Below are 16,476 nucleotides of genomic sequence, written 5' to 3'. Positions count from 1 at the left end.
AATGTGGTACATGCCTTGTCCAAGGTCAGGCAGGTCAATACAGGTAAGAGTTGTAGCCAGACCCAACCTGGTCTGTTTAGATCATTCCAATACTCTGTTTAAGATGTCAGGTACACTGCCCCTCTGAATCAAAGGCAACTCACAATATTATGGCTTTACTGTGGCAGCCTTGGGAAAATTCACTCAGAACTTAAGAAAATGAGAGGGATATAGGGAAGGCAACATGGTTAGTGGAAAGAAACTTGGAATGAGGTGCTTGCTCATTTTTAAATTTATTCTTTCATTATTTATTTAACTCACAAGTACTGTTTGGAAATACTGATTCTAGAACCAGTTCTGTGCTACTTGTGTCATTTATGTTGAGCCTCTGTTTCCTCACCCAATACATGAGAGTATTAAAATTCATCAAATAATTTAAATACAGAAAAAATTTGATCTCATTGGTGAGCATAGAAATGCAATTTTACCCACTACTGATTCGCCATTTTTGTTTTTACCTCTTGAAACAGCAAAAACACATAGGAGATAATGCCTGATGCTAATGAGGATGTGATAGAAAAGGCAGTCTCAAATACACATTGGTATAAATTTTCGGAAAGGAAGGTAATGGATTAGTAAGAGCTACTGAAACTCCTTGACCCAGTGATCCCATTTCTGAGAATCAATTCTAAGTACATTCTAAGAAGGAATCTATGTACACGATGATGTTCAATGATGTTTTTAATATTACATGAAACGGAAAAACAACCCATTGTTAAATCAAATGGATAATAGTTAAATAAAATACGGTCTATCCACACTGTGAAATGTTAGGCGGCCAATAAAGAAAATGAGTATCATGAGGTTTCCACAGTAACACGGAAAATATTTGATGTAATGTTAATTGTAAAAAAGAAAATACTCATTATTACCATACAGATGAGGAAAGAGCTTCATTGAAAAAAATAATCAAGGGCTCCAAAGTATTGTGGTGGGGTGGATTTATGGGTTGTTTCTTTTTTTTTCCTAATGTTTTTATTGCAGTATAATTGCTTTACAATGGTGTGTTAGTTTCTGCTTTATAACAAAGTGAATCAGTTATACATATACATATATCTCCATATCTCTTCCCTCTTGCGTCTCCCTCCCTCCAACCCTCCCTATCCCACCCTTCTAGCTGGTCACAAAGCACCGAGCTGATCTCCCTGTGCCATGTGACTGCTTCCCACTAGCTATCTATTTTACATTTGGGAGTGTATATATGTCCATATATACACTACCACTCTCTCACTTTGTCCCAGCTTACCCTTCCCCCTCCCTGTGTCCTCAAGTCCATTCGCCATTAGGTCTGCATCTTTATTCACGTCTTGCCCCTAGGTTCTTCATGACCATTTTTTTTTAGATTCCATATATGTGTGTTAGCATACGGTATTTGTTTTTCTCTTTCTGACTTACTTCACGCTGTATGACAGACTCTAGGTCCATCCACCTCACTACAAATAACTCAATTTCATTCCTTTTTATTGCTGAGTAATATTCCATTGTATATATGTGCCACATCTTCTTTATCCATTCATCTGTCGATGGACACTTAGGCTGCTTCCATGTCCTGGCTATTGTAAATAGAGGTGCAATGAACATTGTGGTACATGACTCTTTCTGAATTATGGTTTTCTCAGGGTATATGCCCAGTAGTGGGATTGCTGGGTCGTATGGTAGTTCTAGTTTTAGTTTTTTAAGGAACCTCCATACTGTCCTCCATACTGACTATATCAATTTACATTCACACAAACAGTGTGTGAGGGTTCCCTTTTCTCCACACCCTCTCCAGCATTTATTGTTTGTAGGTTTTTTGATGATGGCCTTTCTGACCGGTGTGAGATGATATCACATTGTAGTTTTGATTTGCATTTCCCTAATGATTAATGATGTTGAGCATTCTTTCATGTGTTTGTTGGCAATCTGTATATCTTCTTTGGAGAAATGTCTATTTAGGTCTTCTGCCCATTTTTGGATTGGGTTGTCTATTGTTTTGATATTGAGCTGCATGAGCTGCTTGTAAATTTTGGAGATTAATCCTTTGTCAGTTGCTTCATTTGCAAATATTTTCTCCCATTCTGAGGGTTGTCTTTTCGTCTTGTTTATGTTTTCCTTTGCTGTGCAAAAGCTTTGAAGTTTCATTAGGTCTCATTTGTTTATTTTTGTTTTTATTTCCATTTCTCTAAGAGGTGGGTCAAAAAGGATCTTGCTGTGATTTATGTCATAGAGTGTTCTGCCTATGTTTTCCTCTAAGAGTTTGATGGTGTCTGGCCTTACATAGAGGTCTTTAATCCATTTTGAGTTTATTTTTGTGTATGGTGTTAGTGAGTGTTCTAATGTCATTCTTTTACATGTAGCTGTCCAGTTTTCCCAGCACCACTTATTGAAGAGGCTGTCTTTTCTCCATTGTATATTCTTGCCTCCTTTATCAAAGATAAGGTGACCATATGTGTGTGGGTTTATCTCTGGGCTTTCTATCCTGTTCCATTGATCTACATTTCTGTTTTTGTGCCAGTACCATACTGTCTTGATTATTGTAGCTTTGAAGTATAATCTGAAATCTGGGTGCCTGATTCCTCCAGGTCCACTTTTCTTAAGATTGCTTTGGCTGTTCGGGGTCTTTTGTGTTTCCGTACAAATTGTGAAATTTTTGGTTCTAGTTCTGTGAAAAATGCCAGTGGTAGTTTGATAAGGATTGCATTGAATCTGTAGATTGCTTTCAGTAGTAGAGTCATTTTCACAATGTTGATTCTTCCAATCCAAGAACATGATATATCTCTCTATCTATTTGTATCATCTTACATTTCTTTCATCAGTGTCTTATAATTTTCTGCATACAGGTCTTTTGTCTCCTGAGGTAGGTTTATTCCTAGGTATTTTATTCTTTTTGTTGCAATGGTAAATGGGAGTGTTTTCTTAGTTTCACTTTCAGATATTTCATTATTAGTGTATACGTATGCAAGTGATTTCTGTGCATTAATTTTGTATCCTGATACTTTACCAAATTCATTGATTAGCTGTAGTAGTTTTCTGGTGGCATTTTTAGGATTCTCTATGTATAGTATCATGTCATCTGCAAACAGTGATAGCGTTACTTCTTTTCCGACTTGGATTCCTTTTATTTCCTTTTCTTCTGATTGCTGTGGCTAAAACTTCCAAAACTATGTTGAATAATGGTGAGAGTGGGCAACCTTGTCTTGTTCCTGATCTTAGTGGAAATGGTTTCAGTTTTTCACCATTGAGGATGATGTTGGCTGGGGGTTTGTCATATATGTCCTTTATTATGTTGAGGTAAGTTCCCTCTATTCCTACTTTCTGGAGGGTTTTTATCATCAATGTGTGTTGAATTTTGTTGAAAGCTTTCTCTGCATCTATTGAGATGATCATATGATTTTTCTCCTTCAATTTATTAATATGGTGTATTGCATTGATTTGCATATATTGAAGAATCCTTGCATTCCTGAGATAAACCCCACTTGATCATGGTGTATCATCCTTTTAATGTGCTGTTGGATTCTGTTTGCTAGTATTTTGTTGAGGATTTTTGTATGTATGTTCATCATTGATATTGGTCTGTAGTTTTCTTTCTTTGTGATGTCTTTGTCTGGTTTGGGTGTCATGTTGATTGTGGCCTCGTAGAATGTGTTTGGGAGTGTTCCTCCGTTTGCTATATTTTGAAGAAGTTTGAGTAAGATAGGTGTTAGCTCTTCTCTAAATGTTTGATAGAATTCACTTGAAGCCATCTGGTCCTGGGCTTTTGTTTGTTGGAAAATTTTTTTTTTTTTTTTTTTGCGGTACGCGGGCCTCTCACTGTTGTGGCCCCTCCCATCATGGAGCACAGGCTCCAGACGCACAGGCTCAGCGGCCATGGCTCACGGGCCCAGCTGCTCCGCGGCATGTGGGATCCTCCCAGACCGGGCCACGAACCCTTGTCCCCTGCATTGGCAGGCGGATTCTCAACCACTGAGCCACCAGGGAAGCCCTGTTGGAAGATTTTTTTTTTTTTTTTTTCGGTATGCGGGCCTCTCACTGTTGTGGCCTCTCCCGTTGCGGAGCACAGGCTCCGGACGCGCAGGCCCAGCGGCCACGGCTCACGGGCCCAGCCGCTCCGCGGCATATGGGATCCTCCCAGACCGGGGCACGAACCCGTATCCCCTGCATCGGCAGGCGGACTCTCAACCACTGCGCCACCAGGGAGGCCCCTGTTGGAAGATTTTTAATCACAGTTTCAATTTCAGTGCTTGTGATTGGTCTGTTCATATTTTCTATTTCTTCCTGGTTCTGTCTCGGAAGGTTGTGCATTTCTAAGAATTTGTCCATTTCTTCCAGGTTGTCCATTTTATTGGCATATAGTTGCTTGTAGTAATCTCTCATGATCTTTTGTATTTCTGCAGTGTCAGTTGTTACTCCCCCTTTTTCATTTCTAATTCTATTGATTTGAGTCTTCTCCCTTTTTTCTTGATGAGTCTGGCTAATGGTTTATCAATTTTGTTTATCTTCTCAAAGAACCAGCTTTTAGTTTTATTGATCTTTGCTATCCTTTCCTTCATTTCCTTTTCATTTATTTCTGATCTGATGTTTATGATTTCTTTCCTTCTGATAACTTTGGGTTTTTTTAATTCTTCTTTCTCTAATTGCTTTAGGTGTAAGGTTAGGTTGTTTATTTGAGATGTTTCTTGTTTCTTAGGGTAGGCTTGTATAGCTGTAAACTTCTCTCTTAAAACTGCTTTTGCTGCATCCCATAGGTTTTGTGTCGTTGTGTTTTCATTGTCATTTGTTTCTTGGTACTTTTTGATTTCCTCTTTGATTTCTTCAGTGATCTCTTGGTTATTAAGTAGTGTGTTTTATAGCCTCCATGTGTTTCTATTTCTTACAGATATTTTCCTGTAATTGATATCTAGTCTCATAGCGTTGTGGTCGGAAGGGATACTTGATACGATTTCAATTTTCTTAAATTTACCAAGGCTTGATTTGTGACCCAAGATATGATCTATCCTGGAGAATGTTCCATGAGCACGTGTATTCTGTTGTTTTTGGATGGAATGTTCTATAAATATCAATTAAGTCCATCTTGTTTAATGTGTCATTTAAAGCTTGTGTTTCCTTATTTATTTTCATTTTGGATGATCTGTCCGTTGGTGAAAGTGGGGTGTTAAAGTCCCCTACTATGATTGTGTTACTGTCAATTTCCCCTTTTATGGCTGTATTGAGGTGTTCCTATGTTGGGTGCATAAATATTTACAATTGTTATATCTTCTTCTTGGATTGATCCCTTGATCATTATGTAGTGTCCTTCTTTGTGTCTTGTAATAGTCCTTTTTTAAAAGTCTATTTTGTCTGATATGAGAATTGCTACTCCAGCTTTCTTTTGATTTCCATTTGCATGGAATATGTTTTTCCATCCCCTCACTTTCAGTGTGTATGTATCCCTAGGTCTGAAGTGGGTCTCTTGTAGACAGTATATATACGGGTCTTGTTTTTGTATGCATTCAGCCAGTCTAGGTCTTTTGGTTGGAGCATTTAATCCATTAACATTTAAGGTAATTATCGATATGTATGTTCCTATTACCATTTTCTTAATTGTTTTGGGTTTATTATTGTAGGTCTTTTCCTTCTCTAGTGTTTCCTGTCTAGAGAAGTTCCTTTAGCATTTGTTGTAAATCTGGTTTGGTGGAGCTGAATTCTCTTAGCTTTTGCTTGTCTGTAAAGGTTTTAATTTCTCCACCAAATCTGGATGAGATCCTTGCTGGGTAGAGTAATCTTGGTTGTAGGTTCTTCTCTTTCATCACTTTAAATATGTCCTGCCACTCCCTTCTGGCTTGCAGAGTTTCTGCTGAAAGATCAGCTGTTCACCTTATGGGGATTCCCTTGTCTGTTATTTGATGTTTTCCCCCCTGCTGCTTTTAATAGTTTTTCTTTGTATTTAATTTTTGATAGTTTGATTAATATGTGTCTTGGTGTGTTTCTCCTTGGATTTATCCTGTATGAGACTCTCTGTGCTTCCTGGACTTGATTAACTATTTCCTTACCCATATTAGGGACGTTTTCAACTATAATCTCTTCATTTTCTCTTCTTCTTCTGGGACCCCTATAATTCGAATGCTGGTGCGTTTATTATTGTCCCAGAGGTCTCTGAGACCGTCCTCAATTCTTTTCATTCTTTTTTCTTTATTCTGCTGTGTGGTAGCTATTTCCACTATTTTATCTTCCAGGTCACTTATCCGTTCTGCCTCAGTTATTCTGCTATTGATTCCTTCTAATTTCATTTATTGTGTTGTTCATCATTGTTTGTTTGTTCTTTAGTTCTTCTAGGTCCTTGTTAAACGTTGCTTGTATTTTCTCCATTCTATTTCCAAGATTATGGATCATCTTTACTATCATTATTCTGAATTCTTTTTCTGGTAGACTGCCTATTTCCTCTTCATTTGTTAGGTCTGGTGGGTTTTTACCTTGCTCCTTCATCTGCTGAGTGTTTCTCTGTCTTCTCATTTTGCTTAACTTACTGTGTTTGGGGTCTCCTTTTCGTAGGCTGCAGGTTTGTAGTTCCCATTGTTTTTGGTGTCTGCCCGCAGTGGCTATGGTTGGTTCAGTGGGTTTTGTAGGCTTCCTGATGCAGGGGACTGGTACCTGTGTTCTGGTGGATGAGGCTGGATGTTGTCTTTCTGGTGGGCAGGTCCACACCTGGTGGTGTGTTTTGAGGTGTCAGTGACCTTATTATGATTTTAGGCAGCCTCTCTGCTAATGGATGGGGTTGTGTTCCTGTCTTGCTAGTTGTTTGGCATAGGGTGTCCAGCACTATAGCTTGCTGGTCGTTGAGTGGAGCTGGGTCTTGGCGTTGAGATGGAGATCTCTGGGAGATTTTCTCTGTTTGATATTATGTGGAGTTGGGAGGTCTCTAGTGGACCAACGTCCTGAAGTTGGCTCTCCCACCTCAGAGGCGCAGCACTGACGCCTGGCTAGAGCACCAAGAGGCTGTCATTCACATGGCTCAGAATAAAAGGGAGAAAAAAAGAAAGAAAGAAAGAAAGAAAAAGATAAAATAAAATAAGATAAAATAAGGTAAAATTTTAATGTTTTTTAAATAAAAAAAATTATTATTAAAAAAAATGTTTAAGTAATTAAAAACAAAGAAAGAAGAGAACCAAACCAGAAAACAAATCCACCAATGGTAACATGCCCTGAAAACTATACTAAACAACAACAACAACAACAAAAATGGACGGACAGAACCCTAGGACAGATGGTAAAAGCAAAGCTATACAGACAAAATCGCACACACATACACACTCACAAAAGAGAAAAAGGTGGGGGGAAATATCGTTGCTCCCAAAGTCCACCTCCTTAACTGGGGGTGATTCGTTGTCTATTCAGGTATTCCACAGATGCAGGGTACATCAAGTTGATTGTGGAGCTTTAATCCGCTGCTCCCGAGGCTGCAGGGAGAGGTTTCCCTTTCTCTTCTTTGTTTGCACAGCTCCTGGGTCTCAGCTTTGGATTTGGCCCCGCCTCTGCGTGTAGGTCGCCTGAGGGCGTCTGTTCTTCGCTCAGACAGGATGGGGTTAAAGGAGTAGCTGATTCAGGGGCTCTGACTCACTCAGGCCGGGGGGAGGAAGGGGTACGGAGTGCGGGGCGAGCCTGCGGCTGCAGAGGCCGGCAGGATGTTGCACCAGCCTGAGGCACGCTGTGCATTCTCCCAGGGAAATTGTCCTTGGATCACGGGACCCTGGCAGTGGTGGGCTGCACAGGCTCCCGGGAGGGGAGGTGTGGAGAGTGACCTGTGCTCACACATAGGCTTCTTGGTGGCGGCAGCAGCCTTAGCGTCTCATGCCCGTCTCTGGGATCCACGCTGATAGCCGCGGCTCGCGCCCATCTCTGGAGCTCCTTTAAGCAGCGCTCTTAATCCCCTCTCCTTGTGCACCAGGAAACAAAGAGGCAAGAAAAAGTCTCTTGCCTCTTCGGCAGCTCCAGATTTTTTTCCGGACTCCCTCCCAGCCAGCCGTGGCGCACTAGCCCCTTTCAGGCTGTGTTCATGCCGCCAACCCCAGTCCTCTCCCTGCGCTCTGACCCAAGCCCGAGCCTCCACTCCTCAGCCCCGCCCGCCCCGGCGGGTGATCAGACAAGCATCTCAGGCTGGTGAGTGGTGGTCAGCACCGATCCTCTGTGCGGGAACCTCTCCGCTTTGCCCTCCGCACCCCTGTTGCTGCGCTCTCCTCCATGGCTGTGAAGCTTCCCCCCTCCGCCACCCGCCGTCTCTGCCCACGAAGGGGCTTCCTAGTGTGTGGAAACCTTTCCTCCTTCACAGCTCCCTCCCACTGGCGCAGGTCCCATCCCTATCCTTTTGTCTCTGTTTATTCTTTTTTCTTTTGCCCTACCCAGGTAGGTGGGGAGTTTCTTGCCTTTTGGGAGGTCTGAGGTCTTCTGTCAGCGTTCAGTAGGTGTGCTGTAGGAGTTGTTCCACGTGTAGATGTATTTCTCATGGTTTTGTGGGGAGGAAGGTGATCTCCATGTCTTACTTTTCCACCATCTTGAAGCTTCCCTCTGTTAGTTCTTGGGTTGTTTCTTTTATTTCCTATTTTCTGAGGTTTTAAAAATATATTTATGTTACCATCTTACATGGAGACAGAATAGTGTTAAGAATAGGCCATGGTGTTAGACAGAGTAGCTTTGAATCCCATCATTGCCACTTACAAGCAGTGTGCTTGCCTGAGTTTCTGTCTCTATAAAATGGGTGTGTTAATTGGAACTATTTCATAAGGGTCATGTGGAGATTAGATAAAGTCATGGAGGATAAGTGCTCATACAGTGCTTGACTGGTTGAAATCTGTTAGTGAATATTAGTTATTATTATTATTATTATTTTTTTTTGCGGTACGGGGGCCTCTCATTGTTGTGGCCTCTCCTGTTGCGGAGCACAGGCTCCGGACGCGCAGGCTCAGCGGCCATGGCTCACGGGCCCAGCCGCTCCGCGGCATGTGGGATCTTCCCGGACCGGGGCACGAACCTGTGTCCCCTGCATCGGCAGGCGGACTCGCAACCACTGCGCCACCAGGGAAGCCCAGTTATTATTATTTTTATGAGGAGTTTTAATGTATTGTTAGACCACAATGACTAAAAACAAAATGAAAACAAACATGAATTGAATTGAATGATCTCTAAGGGTTTTTCTTGCTCTAAGGTTTAACACTTCTTATTTGAAACACGTTTAAGTGCATTCTTCATGATAGAGATATATTTGTAGATTAATATAGGCCCCAAATGTTCTGCCAAAATTGGAGAATTTTGAAGATACAGTTTCCTTGGGAAATAAAATGAGATTATTTCTCTCTGTTTATAATCTGAACTGGCCCTTTCTCGGGATGTAGGGAACATGCAAAGTTTTATATTTAAGAGATTTGGGAAGCTGGTTGGTTGGGAATTGGTCAGTTCCCTCACTTTCTTCTTCTGATAACTGCCTTTGGTTCTATATAAAAATAAAAAGATGGGGGCTTCCCTGGTGGCATAGTGGTTGGGAGTCCACCTGCTGGTACAGGGGACATCGGGTTCATGCCCCAGTCTGGGAGGACCCCACATGCCACGGGGCCGCTGGGCCTGTGGGCCATGGCTGCTGGGCCTGTGCGTCCGGAGCCTGTGCTCCACGGCGGGAGAGGCCACGGCAGTGAGAGGCCCGCGTACTGCAAATAAATAAATAAACAAACAAATAAATAAATAAATAAAATAAAAAAATAAAAAGATGGGATCATTATGTGTTCACTTAGGAGCAATGGAAGAATCTGTATGATGCTATATGTTTAGAGTTGTCCTACATCTTGCATTTCCTGAAGTTTTGATGTGTGGAGGATTTGAATGGTTATTCTCTTGGTGCCAGAAAATTTATAATATCTCTTACGTATTTCTAGAAGCAGATGTATAAAAGTTTCCTGGGGGCAAAATGGTTCTTTCAAAATGACTTTTGGATGATATATGTGTAAGCGAATCAGACAGATATCGATTAAATGTCCTTCCAAAACAAAACAAATGGACCACATGTGTGAAGAGTTTTGCCAGATCCCAGCATTTGATATCCCCCAATGACATTCAATTGCTGATTTCCAGCAAAGGCTTGAAAGGTGGAAATTTTGCTTAGAAATGTTTTAGTGGAATAAGGAGTGATGCAGAAAGATAAAGAGTCAGCTCTGAGGCAAAGAGAAGCTTCCAGCCCTTTTCTTCATATCCATGTAGCTATTATGCAAAAAAGGAAAACAAAAAGGTGAACTTGGAAAAATTCTGTGTCATATGTGCTTATTTCCCTCCATTCTGGTGAGATAGCATGAAAGGGACCCAACCACTTTAAGACCAAATGTGGAAGCCAAGTCAAGTTTCATTATGAGGAACTTCAGAGGGAACCCTGACCTTCTGTAAATGTAGTAATTCGAACAATGAATTTCACAGAGTTTTATACAATGGGAATCCCCCTCTGTCTGAAACGTTATATCATACTTTTCTGGTTTTACAGACCAATGGGTCTCCCTTTGAACAGATGCTTCAATTCTCTGAGAGTGACACTTTTTCAAACTCTCTTGCTTACCTGTAGCAAGTTGAAGAATTACCAAACAGTGGTGGCAACTCTTGTATTCTATCTCCGGGAATACTCTTATCAGTTGTGTGATAGTTTTGAGCATCCCATCCAGGCACTCATGGGCCATGGTGACCAATTCCCAGGCTTGATAAGGAAAAATTGAAGAGAGGTCAAGGTGCGTGGTTCCTGAAGGTGGTGGTGGAGATGAGGGGGCATGCCACCTGAAGATTGGTCTTGAATGGAGATAGGATAGCACTTGATTCTGGAATGAGTATTTCTGAGTGCCTTTGAAGCTTGGGTAATTTGGGTGGGGGGAACGTTGCAGATGTGGGGCTCTATATCACCTGCTTTCATATATATTCAGTACCACCTTTAAGTTGTATCCATCTCTAGCCACATCGTTGAAGCCTATCTTGGCCAACATCACTCAGCTTGGTAGCAGAGGTCTAAGAACTTGAGGAGTGACTCCTGAGATTTCTGCTCTAATCTGCCTTAGCTTGACCAAGGAATGCCATTTATGCCATGGTGAGACTTAGAGGTTTGGGAACTCAGATATACAAGATAAGGTTTTTTATTTCTTTTATTGCTGGACAGAGCCCATGTCAAAGTCCACTGGAGACACAACCAGCTCTTCCACTGTCCCTGACAGAGTTGTCAACCTGTTCCTCAGGATTTCTATCACTCAACAGCATTTGGAGAATATGACATTGTTAATTCTGATGGACTCCTCTTAAAATATCTTGGGTCAGGTGCCTTTGATATCAAGTTGATCAATGGAGCCTTGATTCCTGGCTCCACTGCTGCAGCAAACATTCTTGACACCTATTAATTTGGAGGATATAAAAATCTTGTTATCATGAATTTGCTGCTAAGTAACTGACAGCTGCTATCCTATCCTTTCCAGTCCCTGGTAAACATATTCACTGGTTGACCCAATCTGAGCATGATTAGGAAGTAGACAGCTTTTCCTTCAATGTTTCCAACCAGGAAAATTATCCTCATATCAAATTAGTCTACTGCTCTCTGATGAAATAGAGAAAAACCCACTGCCTTGGTAGGGATTAGTGGATCTGAACAGTGGCTGCTCAAACCACCATGCTGTGCTGAATTCTTCCCAGCCTGTTCTCACCAGATCACATGATCACAGCAGAAGGTGAGCAAACATTGGAAGAGAAGGAAGCGCAGTGCATATAGGAGACTCCTTTCATTCCAAAGACACAACTTTTCTGAGCCAGGTTAATGGCTTTTTTTATTGTCTCTCTTGGCAGAGCCTGAGCTATACTCTGATGAGGAACCTGAAAGCTAGAACAAGAACCAAGGAAACCCTTCATCTCCATGGTTATTTTTCAGGGAAGCTTTAATCTGTCCACAATAGGATGATAGGATGGTGCTGAGTTCTGATGCAGGAAGCAGATTGAAGTCAGGACCTGCAGAAAAAGCAAAGGCTGGGGGATGAGCTGATGTTAACCAGGAACAACTTTTCAAAAGGGAGACTCCTTCAGTATTTTGTCCTTGTCTTCATTTTAATGATGAGGAAACTGACCAGGGGAAGCTGATTTAGAGCTTTTTTCCTCCATATAACAGGAGGATGCAGGGTGGGGATGCAGGTGGGTGCAGGGTGGGGATATTGTAGCAATGCTACTTACCAAACCTCTGTATTCAATCTTATCTCCTATTTCATCCCCCCTTCCCGTCACTGATCTGTTTTCCATTTTGTAAATGGAATAGCAACCAGTCCAATAGGGCAGAGTGATATGAGGGGCCTCATGTGACACATAAATAACTGGCCAGACATGACATTTCAAAAACAGTGTAATCTTTTGGAAAGCTGGTTTCAAAGGTTAAAGCTAAAACACATTTTACATCAGGCCATCATAATATCTCACGATTGAACACAATTCATGTGCAGTCTTCCCCAAGTATTCAATGACTGGAATGTCTGATTTTATCACACTCATAAAATACAATGTGGTGCTTAGGATGTCCTGGAACCAGAGGGGCTGGTTTGGAGTCCCAGCTTCACCAACTTATTAGCTGTGTGGTCTGGGCTGAGTTACCTCACTTTGCTCTCTTGTAATATGAAAACAATCTTCACAACCACACATGAAGTAGTCACTGTTGATGAGTAAGATAGTGTGGGCAATCATTAGTGTTAAGTAGTTAGATAGTGTGCTTAGCACAGACACAATGTCAATTTATGATAAACAAATAAGTAGTAAATGCCTGCTGTATGCAAGATCTTGCATTAGGCATCAAACTTACCTCTCAGATTTATCCAAGTTTATCTTGAAAAAAAATAAGGCTTTTGGGGCTTCCCTGGTGGCGCAGTGGTTGAGTGTCCGCCTGCCGATGCAGGGGATACGGGTTCGTGCCCCAGTCTGGGAGGATCCCATGTGCCGCGGAGCTGCTGGGCCCGTGAGCCATGGCCGCTCGGCCTGTGCATCCGGAGCCTGTGCTCTGCAAAGGGGGAGGCCATGACAGTAAGAGGCCCGCATACTGCAAAAAAAAAATAAAATAAAATAAGGCTTTTGGTGCCACTGTTGACATTCCCAACTAGTCAACCAGAAAACCAGATAAAAGCTCTTTAGTGAACCAAAGTCCCTGAAGAGGCTGCTCCTTTAATCCTGTCCTGTCTGAGCGAAGAACAGATGCCCTCCGGCGACCTACATGCAGAGGCGGGGCCAAATCCAAAGCTGAGACCCAGGAGCTGTGAGAACAAAGAAGAGAAAGGGAAACCTCTCCCAGCAGCCTCAGAAGCAGCGGATTAAAGCTCCACAATCAACTTGATGTACCCTGCATCTGTGGAATACATGAATAGACAACAAAACATCCCAAATTGAGGAGCCAGGAGTCAGTGCTGTGCCTCTGAGGTGGGAGAGCCAACTTCAGGACACTGGTCCACAAGAGACCTCCCAGCTCCACATAATATCAAACGGCGAAAATCTTCCAGAGATCTCCATCTCAACACCAGCAGCCAGCTTCACTCAACGACCAGCAAGCTACAGTGCTGGACACCCTATGCCAAACAACTAGCAAGACAGGAACACAACGCCACGCATTAGCAGAGAGGTGGCCTAAAATCATAAAAAGTCCGCAGACACCCCAAAACACACTACCAGACATGGACCTGCCCACCAGAAAGACAAGATCCAGCCTCATCCACCAGAACACAGGCACTAGTCCCCTCCACCAGGAAGCCTACACAACCCACTAAACCAACCTTAGCCACTGGGGACAGACACCAAAAACAACGGGAACTACGAACCTGCAGCCTGCAAAAAGGAGACCCCAAACACAGTAACATAAGCAAAATGAGAAGACAGAAAAACACACAGCAGGAGAAGGAGCAAGATAAAAACCCACCAGACCAAACAAATGAAGAGGTAATAGGCAGTCTACCTGAAAAAGAATTCAGAATAATGATGGTAAAGATGATCCAAGATTCTATTTCCCAGATCCAAAATCTTGGAAATAGAATAGACAAAATGCAAGAAACAGTTAACAAGGACCTAGAAGAACTAAAGATGAATCAAGCATCGATTAAAAACACAATAAATGAAATGAAAAATACTCTAGATGGGATCAATAGCAGAATAACTGAGGCAGAAGAACGGATAAGTGAGGTAGAAGATAAAATAGTGGAAATAACTGCTGCAGAGCAAAATAAAGAAAAAAGAATGAAAAGAACAGAGGACAGTCTCAGAGACCTCTGGGACAACATTAAACACACAAACATTCGAATTATAGGGGTTCCAGAAGAAGACAAAAAGAAAGGGACTGAGAAAATATTTGAAGAGATTATAGTTGAAAACTTCCCTAATATGGGAAAGGAAATAGTTAATCAAGTCCAGGAGGCACAGAGAGTCCCATACAGAATAAATCCAAGGAGAAATACGCCAAGACACATATTAATCAAACTGTCAAAAATTAAACACAAAGAAATCATATTAAAAGCAGCAAGGCAAAAACAACAAATAACACACAAGGGAATCCCCATCAGGTTAACAGCTGATCTCTCAGCAGAAACTCTACAAGCCAGAAGGGAGTGGCAGGACATAATTAAAGTGATGAAGGAGAAAAACCTGCAACCAAGATTACTCTACCCAGCAAGGATCTCATTCAGATTTGATGGAGAAATTAAAACGTTTACAGACAAGCAAAAGCTGAGAGAATTCAGCACCACAAAACCAGCTTTACAACAAATGCTAAAGGAACTTCTCTAGGCAAGAAACACAACAGAAGGAAAAGACCTACAATAACGAACCCAAAACAATTAAAGAAATGGGAATAGGAACATACATATCGATAATTACCTTAAATGTAAATGGACTAAATGCTCCCACCAAAAGACACAGATTGGCTGAATGGATACAAAAACAAGACCCATATATATGCTGTCTACAAGAGACCCACTTCAGACCTAGAGACACATACAGACTGAAAGTAAGGGGATGGAAAAAGTTATTCCATGCAAATGGAAACCAAAAGAAAGCTGGAGTAGCAATTCTCATATCAGACAAAATAGACTTTAAAATAAAGACTACTAGAAGAGACAAAGAAGGACACTACATAATGATCAAGGGATCGATCCAAGAAGAAGATATAACAATTGTAAATATTTATACACCCAACATAGGAGCACCTCAATACATAAGGCAAATACTAACAGCCATAAAAGGAGAAATCGACAGTAACACAATTATAGTAGGGGACTTTAACACCCCACTTTCACCAATGGACAGATCATCCAAAATGAAAATAAATAAGGAAACACAAGCTTTAAATGATACATTAAACAAGATGGACTTAATTGATATTTATAGAACATTCCATCCAAAAACAACAGAATACACATTTTTCTCAAGTGCTCATGGAACATTCTCCAGGATAGATCATATCTTGGGTCACAAATCAAGCCTTGGTAAATTTAAGAAAATTGAAATTGTATCAAGTATCTTTTCTGACCACAATGCTATGAGACTAGACATCAATTACAGGAAAAGAGCTGTAAAAAATACAAACACATGGAGACTAAACAATACACTACTCAATAACGAAGTGATCACTGAAGAAATCAAAGAGGAAATTAAAAATTACCTAGAAACAAATGACAATGGAGACACGACGACCCAAAACCTATGGGATGCAGCAAAAGCAGTTCTAAGAGGGAAGTTTATAGCAATACAATCCCACCTTAAGAAACAGGAAACATCTCGAATAAACAACCTAACCTTGCACCTAAAGCTATTAGAGAAATAAGAACAAAAACATCCCAAAGTTAGCAGAAGGAAAGAAATCATAAGAATCAGATCAGAAATAAATGAAAAAGAAATGAAGGAAACGATAGCAAAGATCAATAAAACTAAAAGCTGGTTCTTTGAGAAGATAAACAAAATTGATAAACCATTAGCCAGACTCATCAAGAAAAAAAGGGAGAAGACTCAAATCAATAGAATTAGAAATGAAAAAGGAGAAGTAACAACTGACACTGCAGAAATACAAAAGATCATGAGAGATTACTACAAGCAGCTCTATGCCAATAAAATGGACAACCTGGAAGAAATGGACAAATTCTTAGAAATGCACAACCTGCCAAGACTGAATCAGGAAGAAATAGAAAATATGAACAGACCAATCACACGCACTGAAATTGAAAGTGTGATAAAAAATCTTCCAACAAACAAAAGCCCAGGACCAGATGGCTTCACTGGCGAATTCTATCAAACATTTAGAGAAGAGCTAACACCTATCCTTCTCAAACTCTTCCAAAATATAGCAGAGGAGGGAACACTCCCAAACTCATTCTACGAGAACACCATCACCTTGATACCAAAACCAGGCAAGGATATCACAAAGAAAGAAAACTACAGGCCAATATCACTGATGAACATAGATGCAAGAAT

Source organism: Mesoplodon densirostris, chromosome 1, assembly GCF_025265405.1.
Source record: "Mesoplodon densirostris isolate mMesDen1 chromosome 1, mMesDen1 primary haplotype, whole genome shotgun sequence".
NCBI classification, from domain to species: Eukaryota; Metazoa; Chordata; class Mammalia; order Artiodactyla; family Ziphiidae; genus Mesoplodon; species Mesoplodon densirostris.
This window is presented reverse-complemented; position numbering follows the sequence as displayed.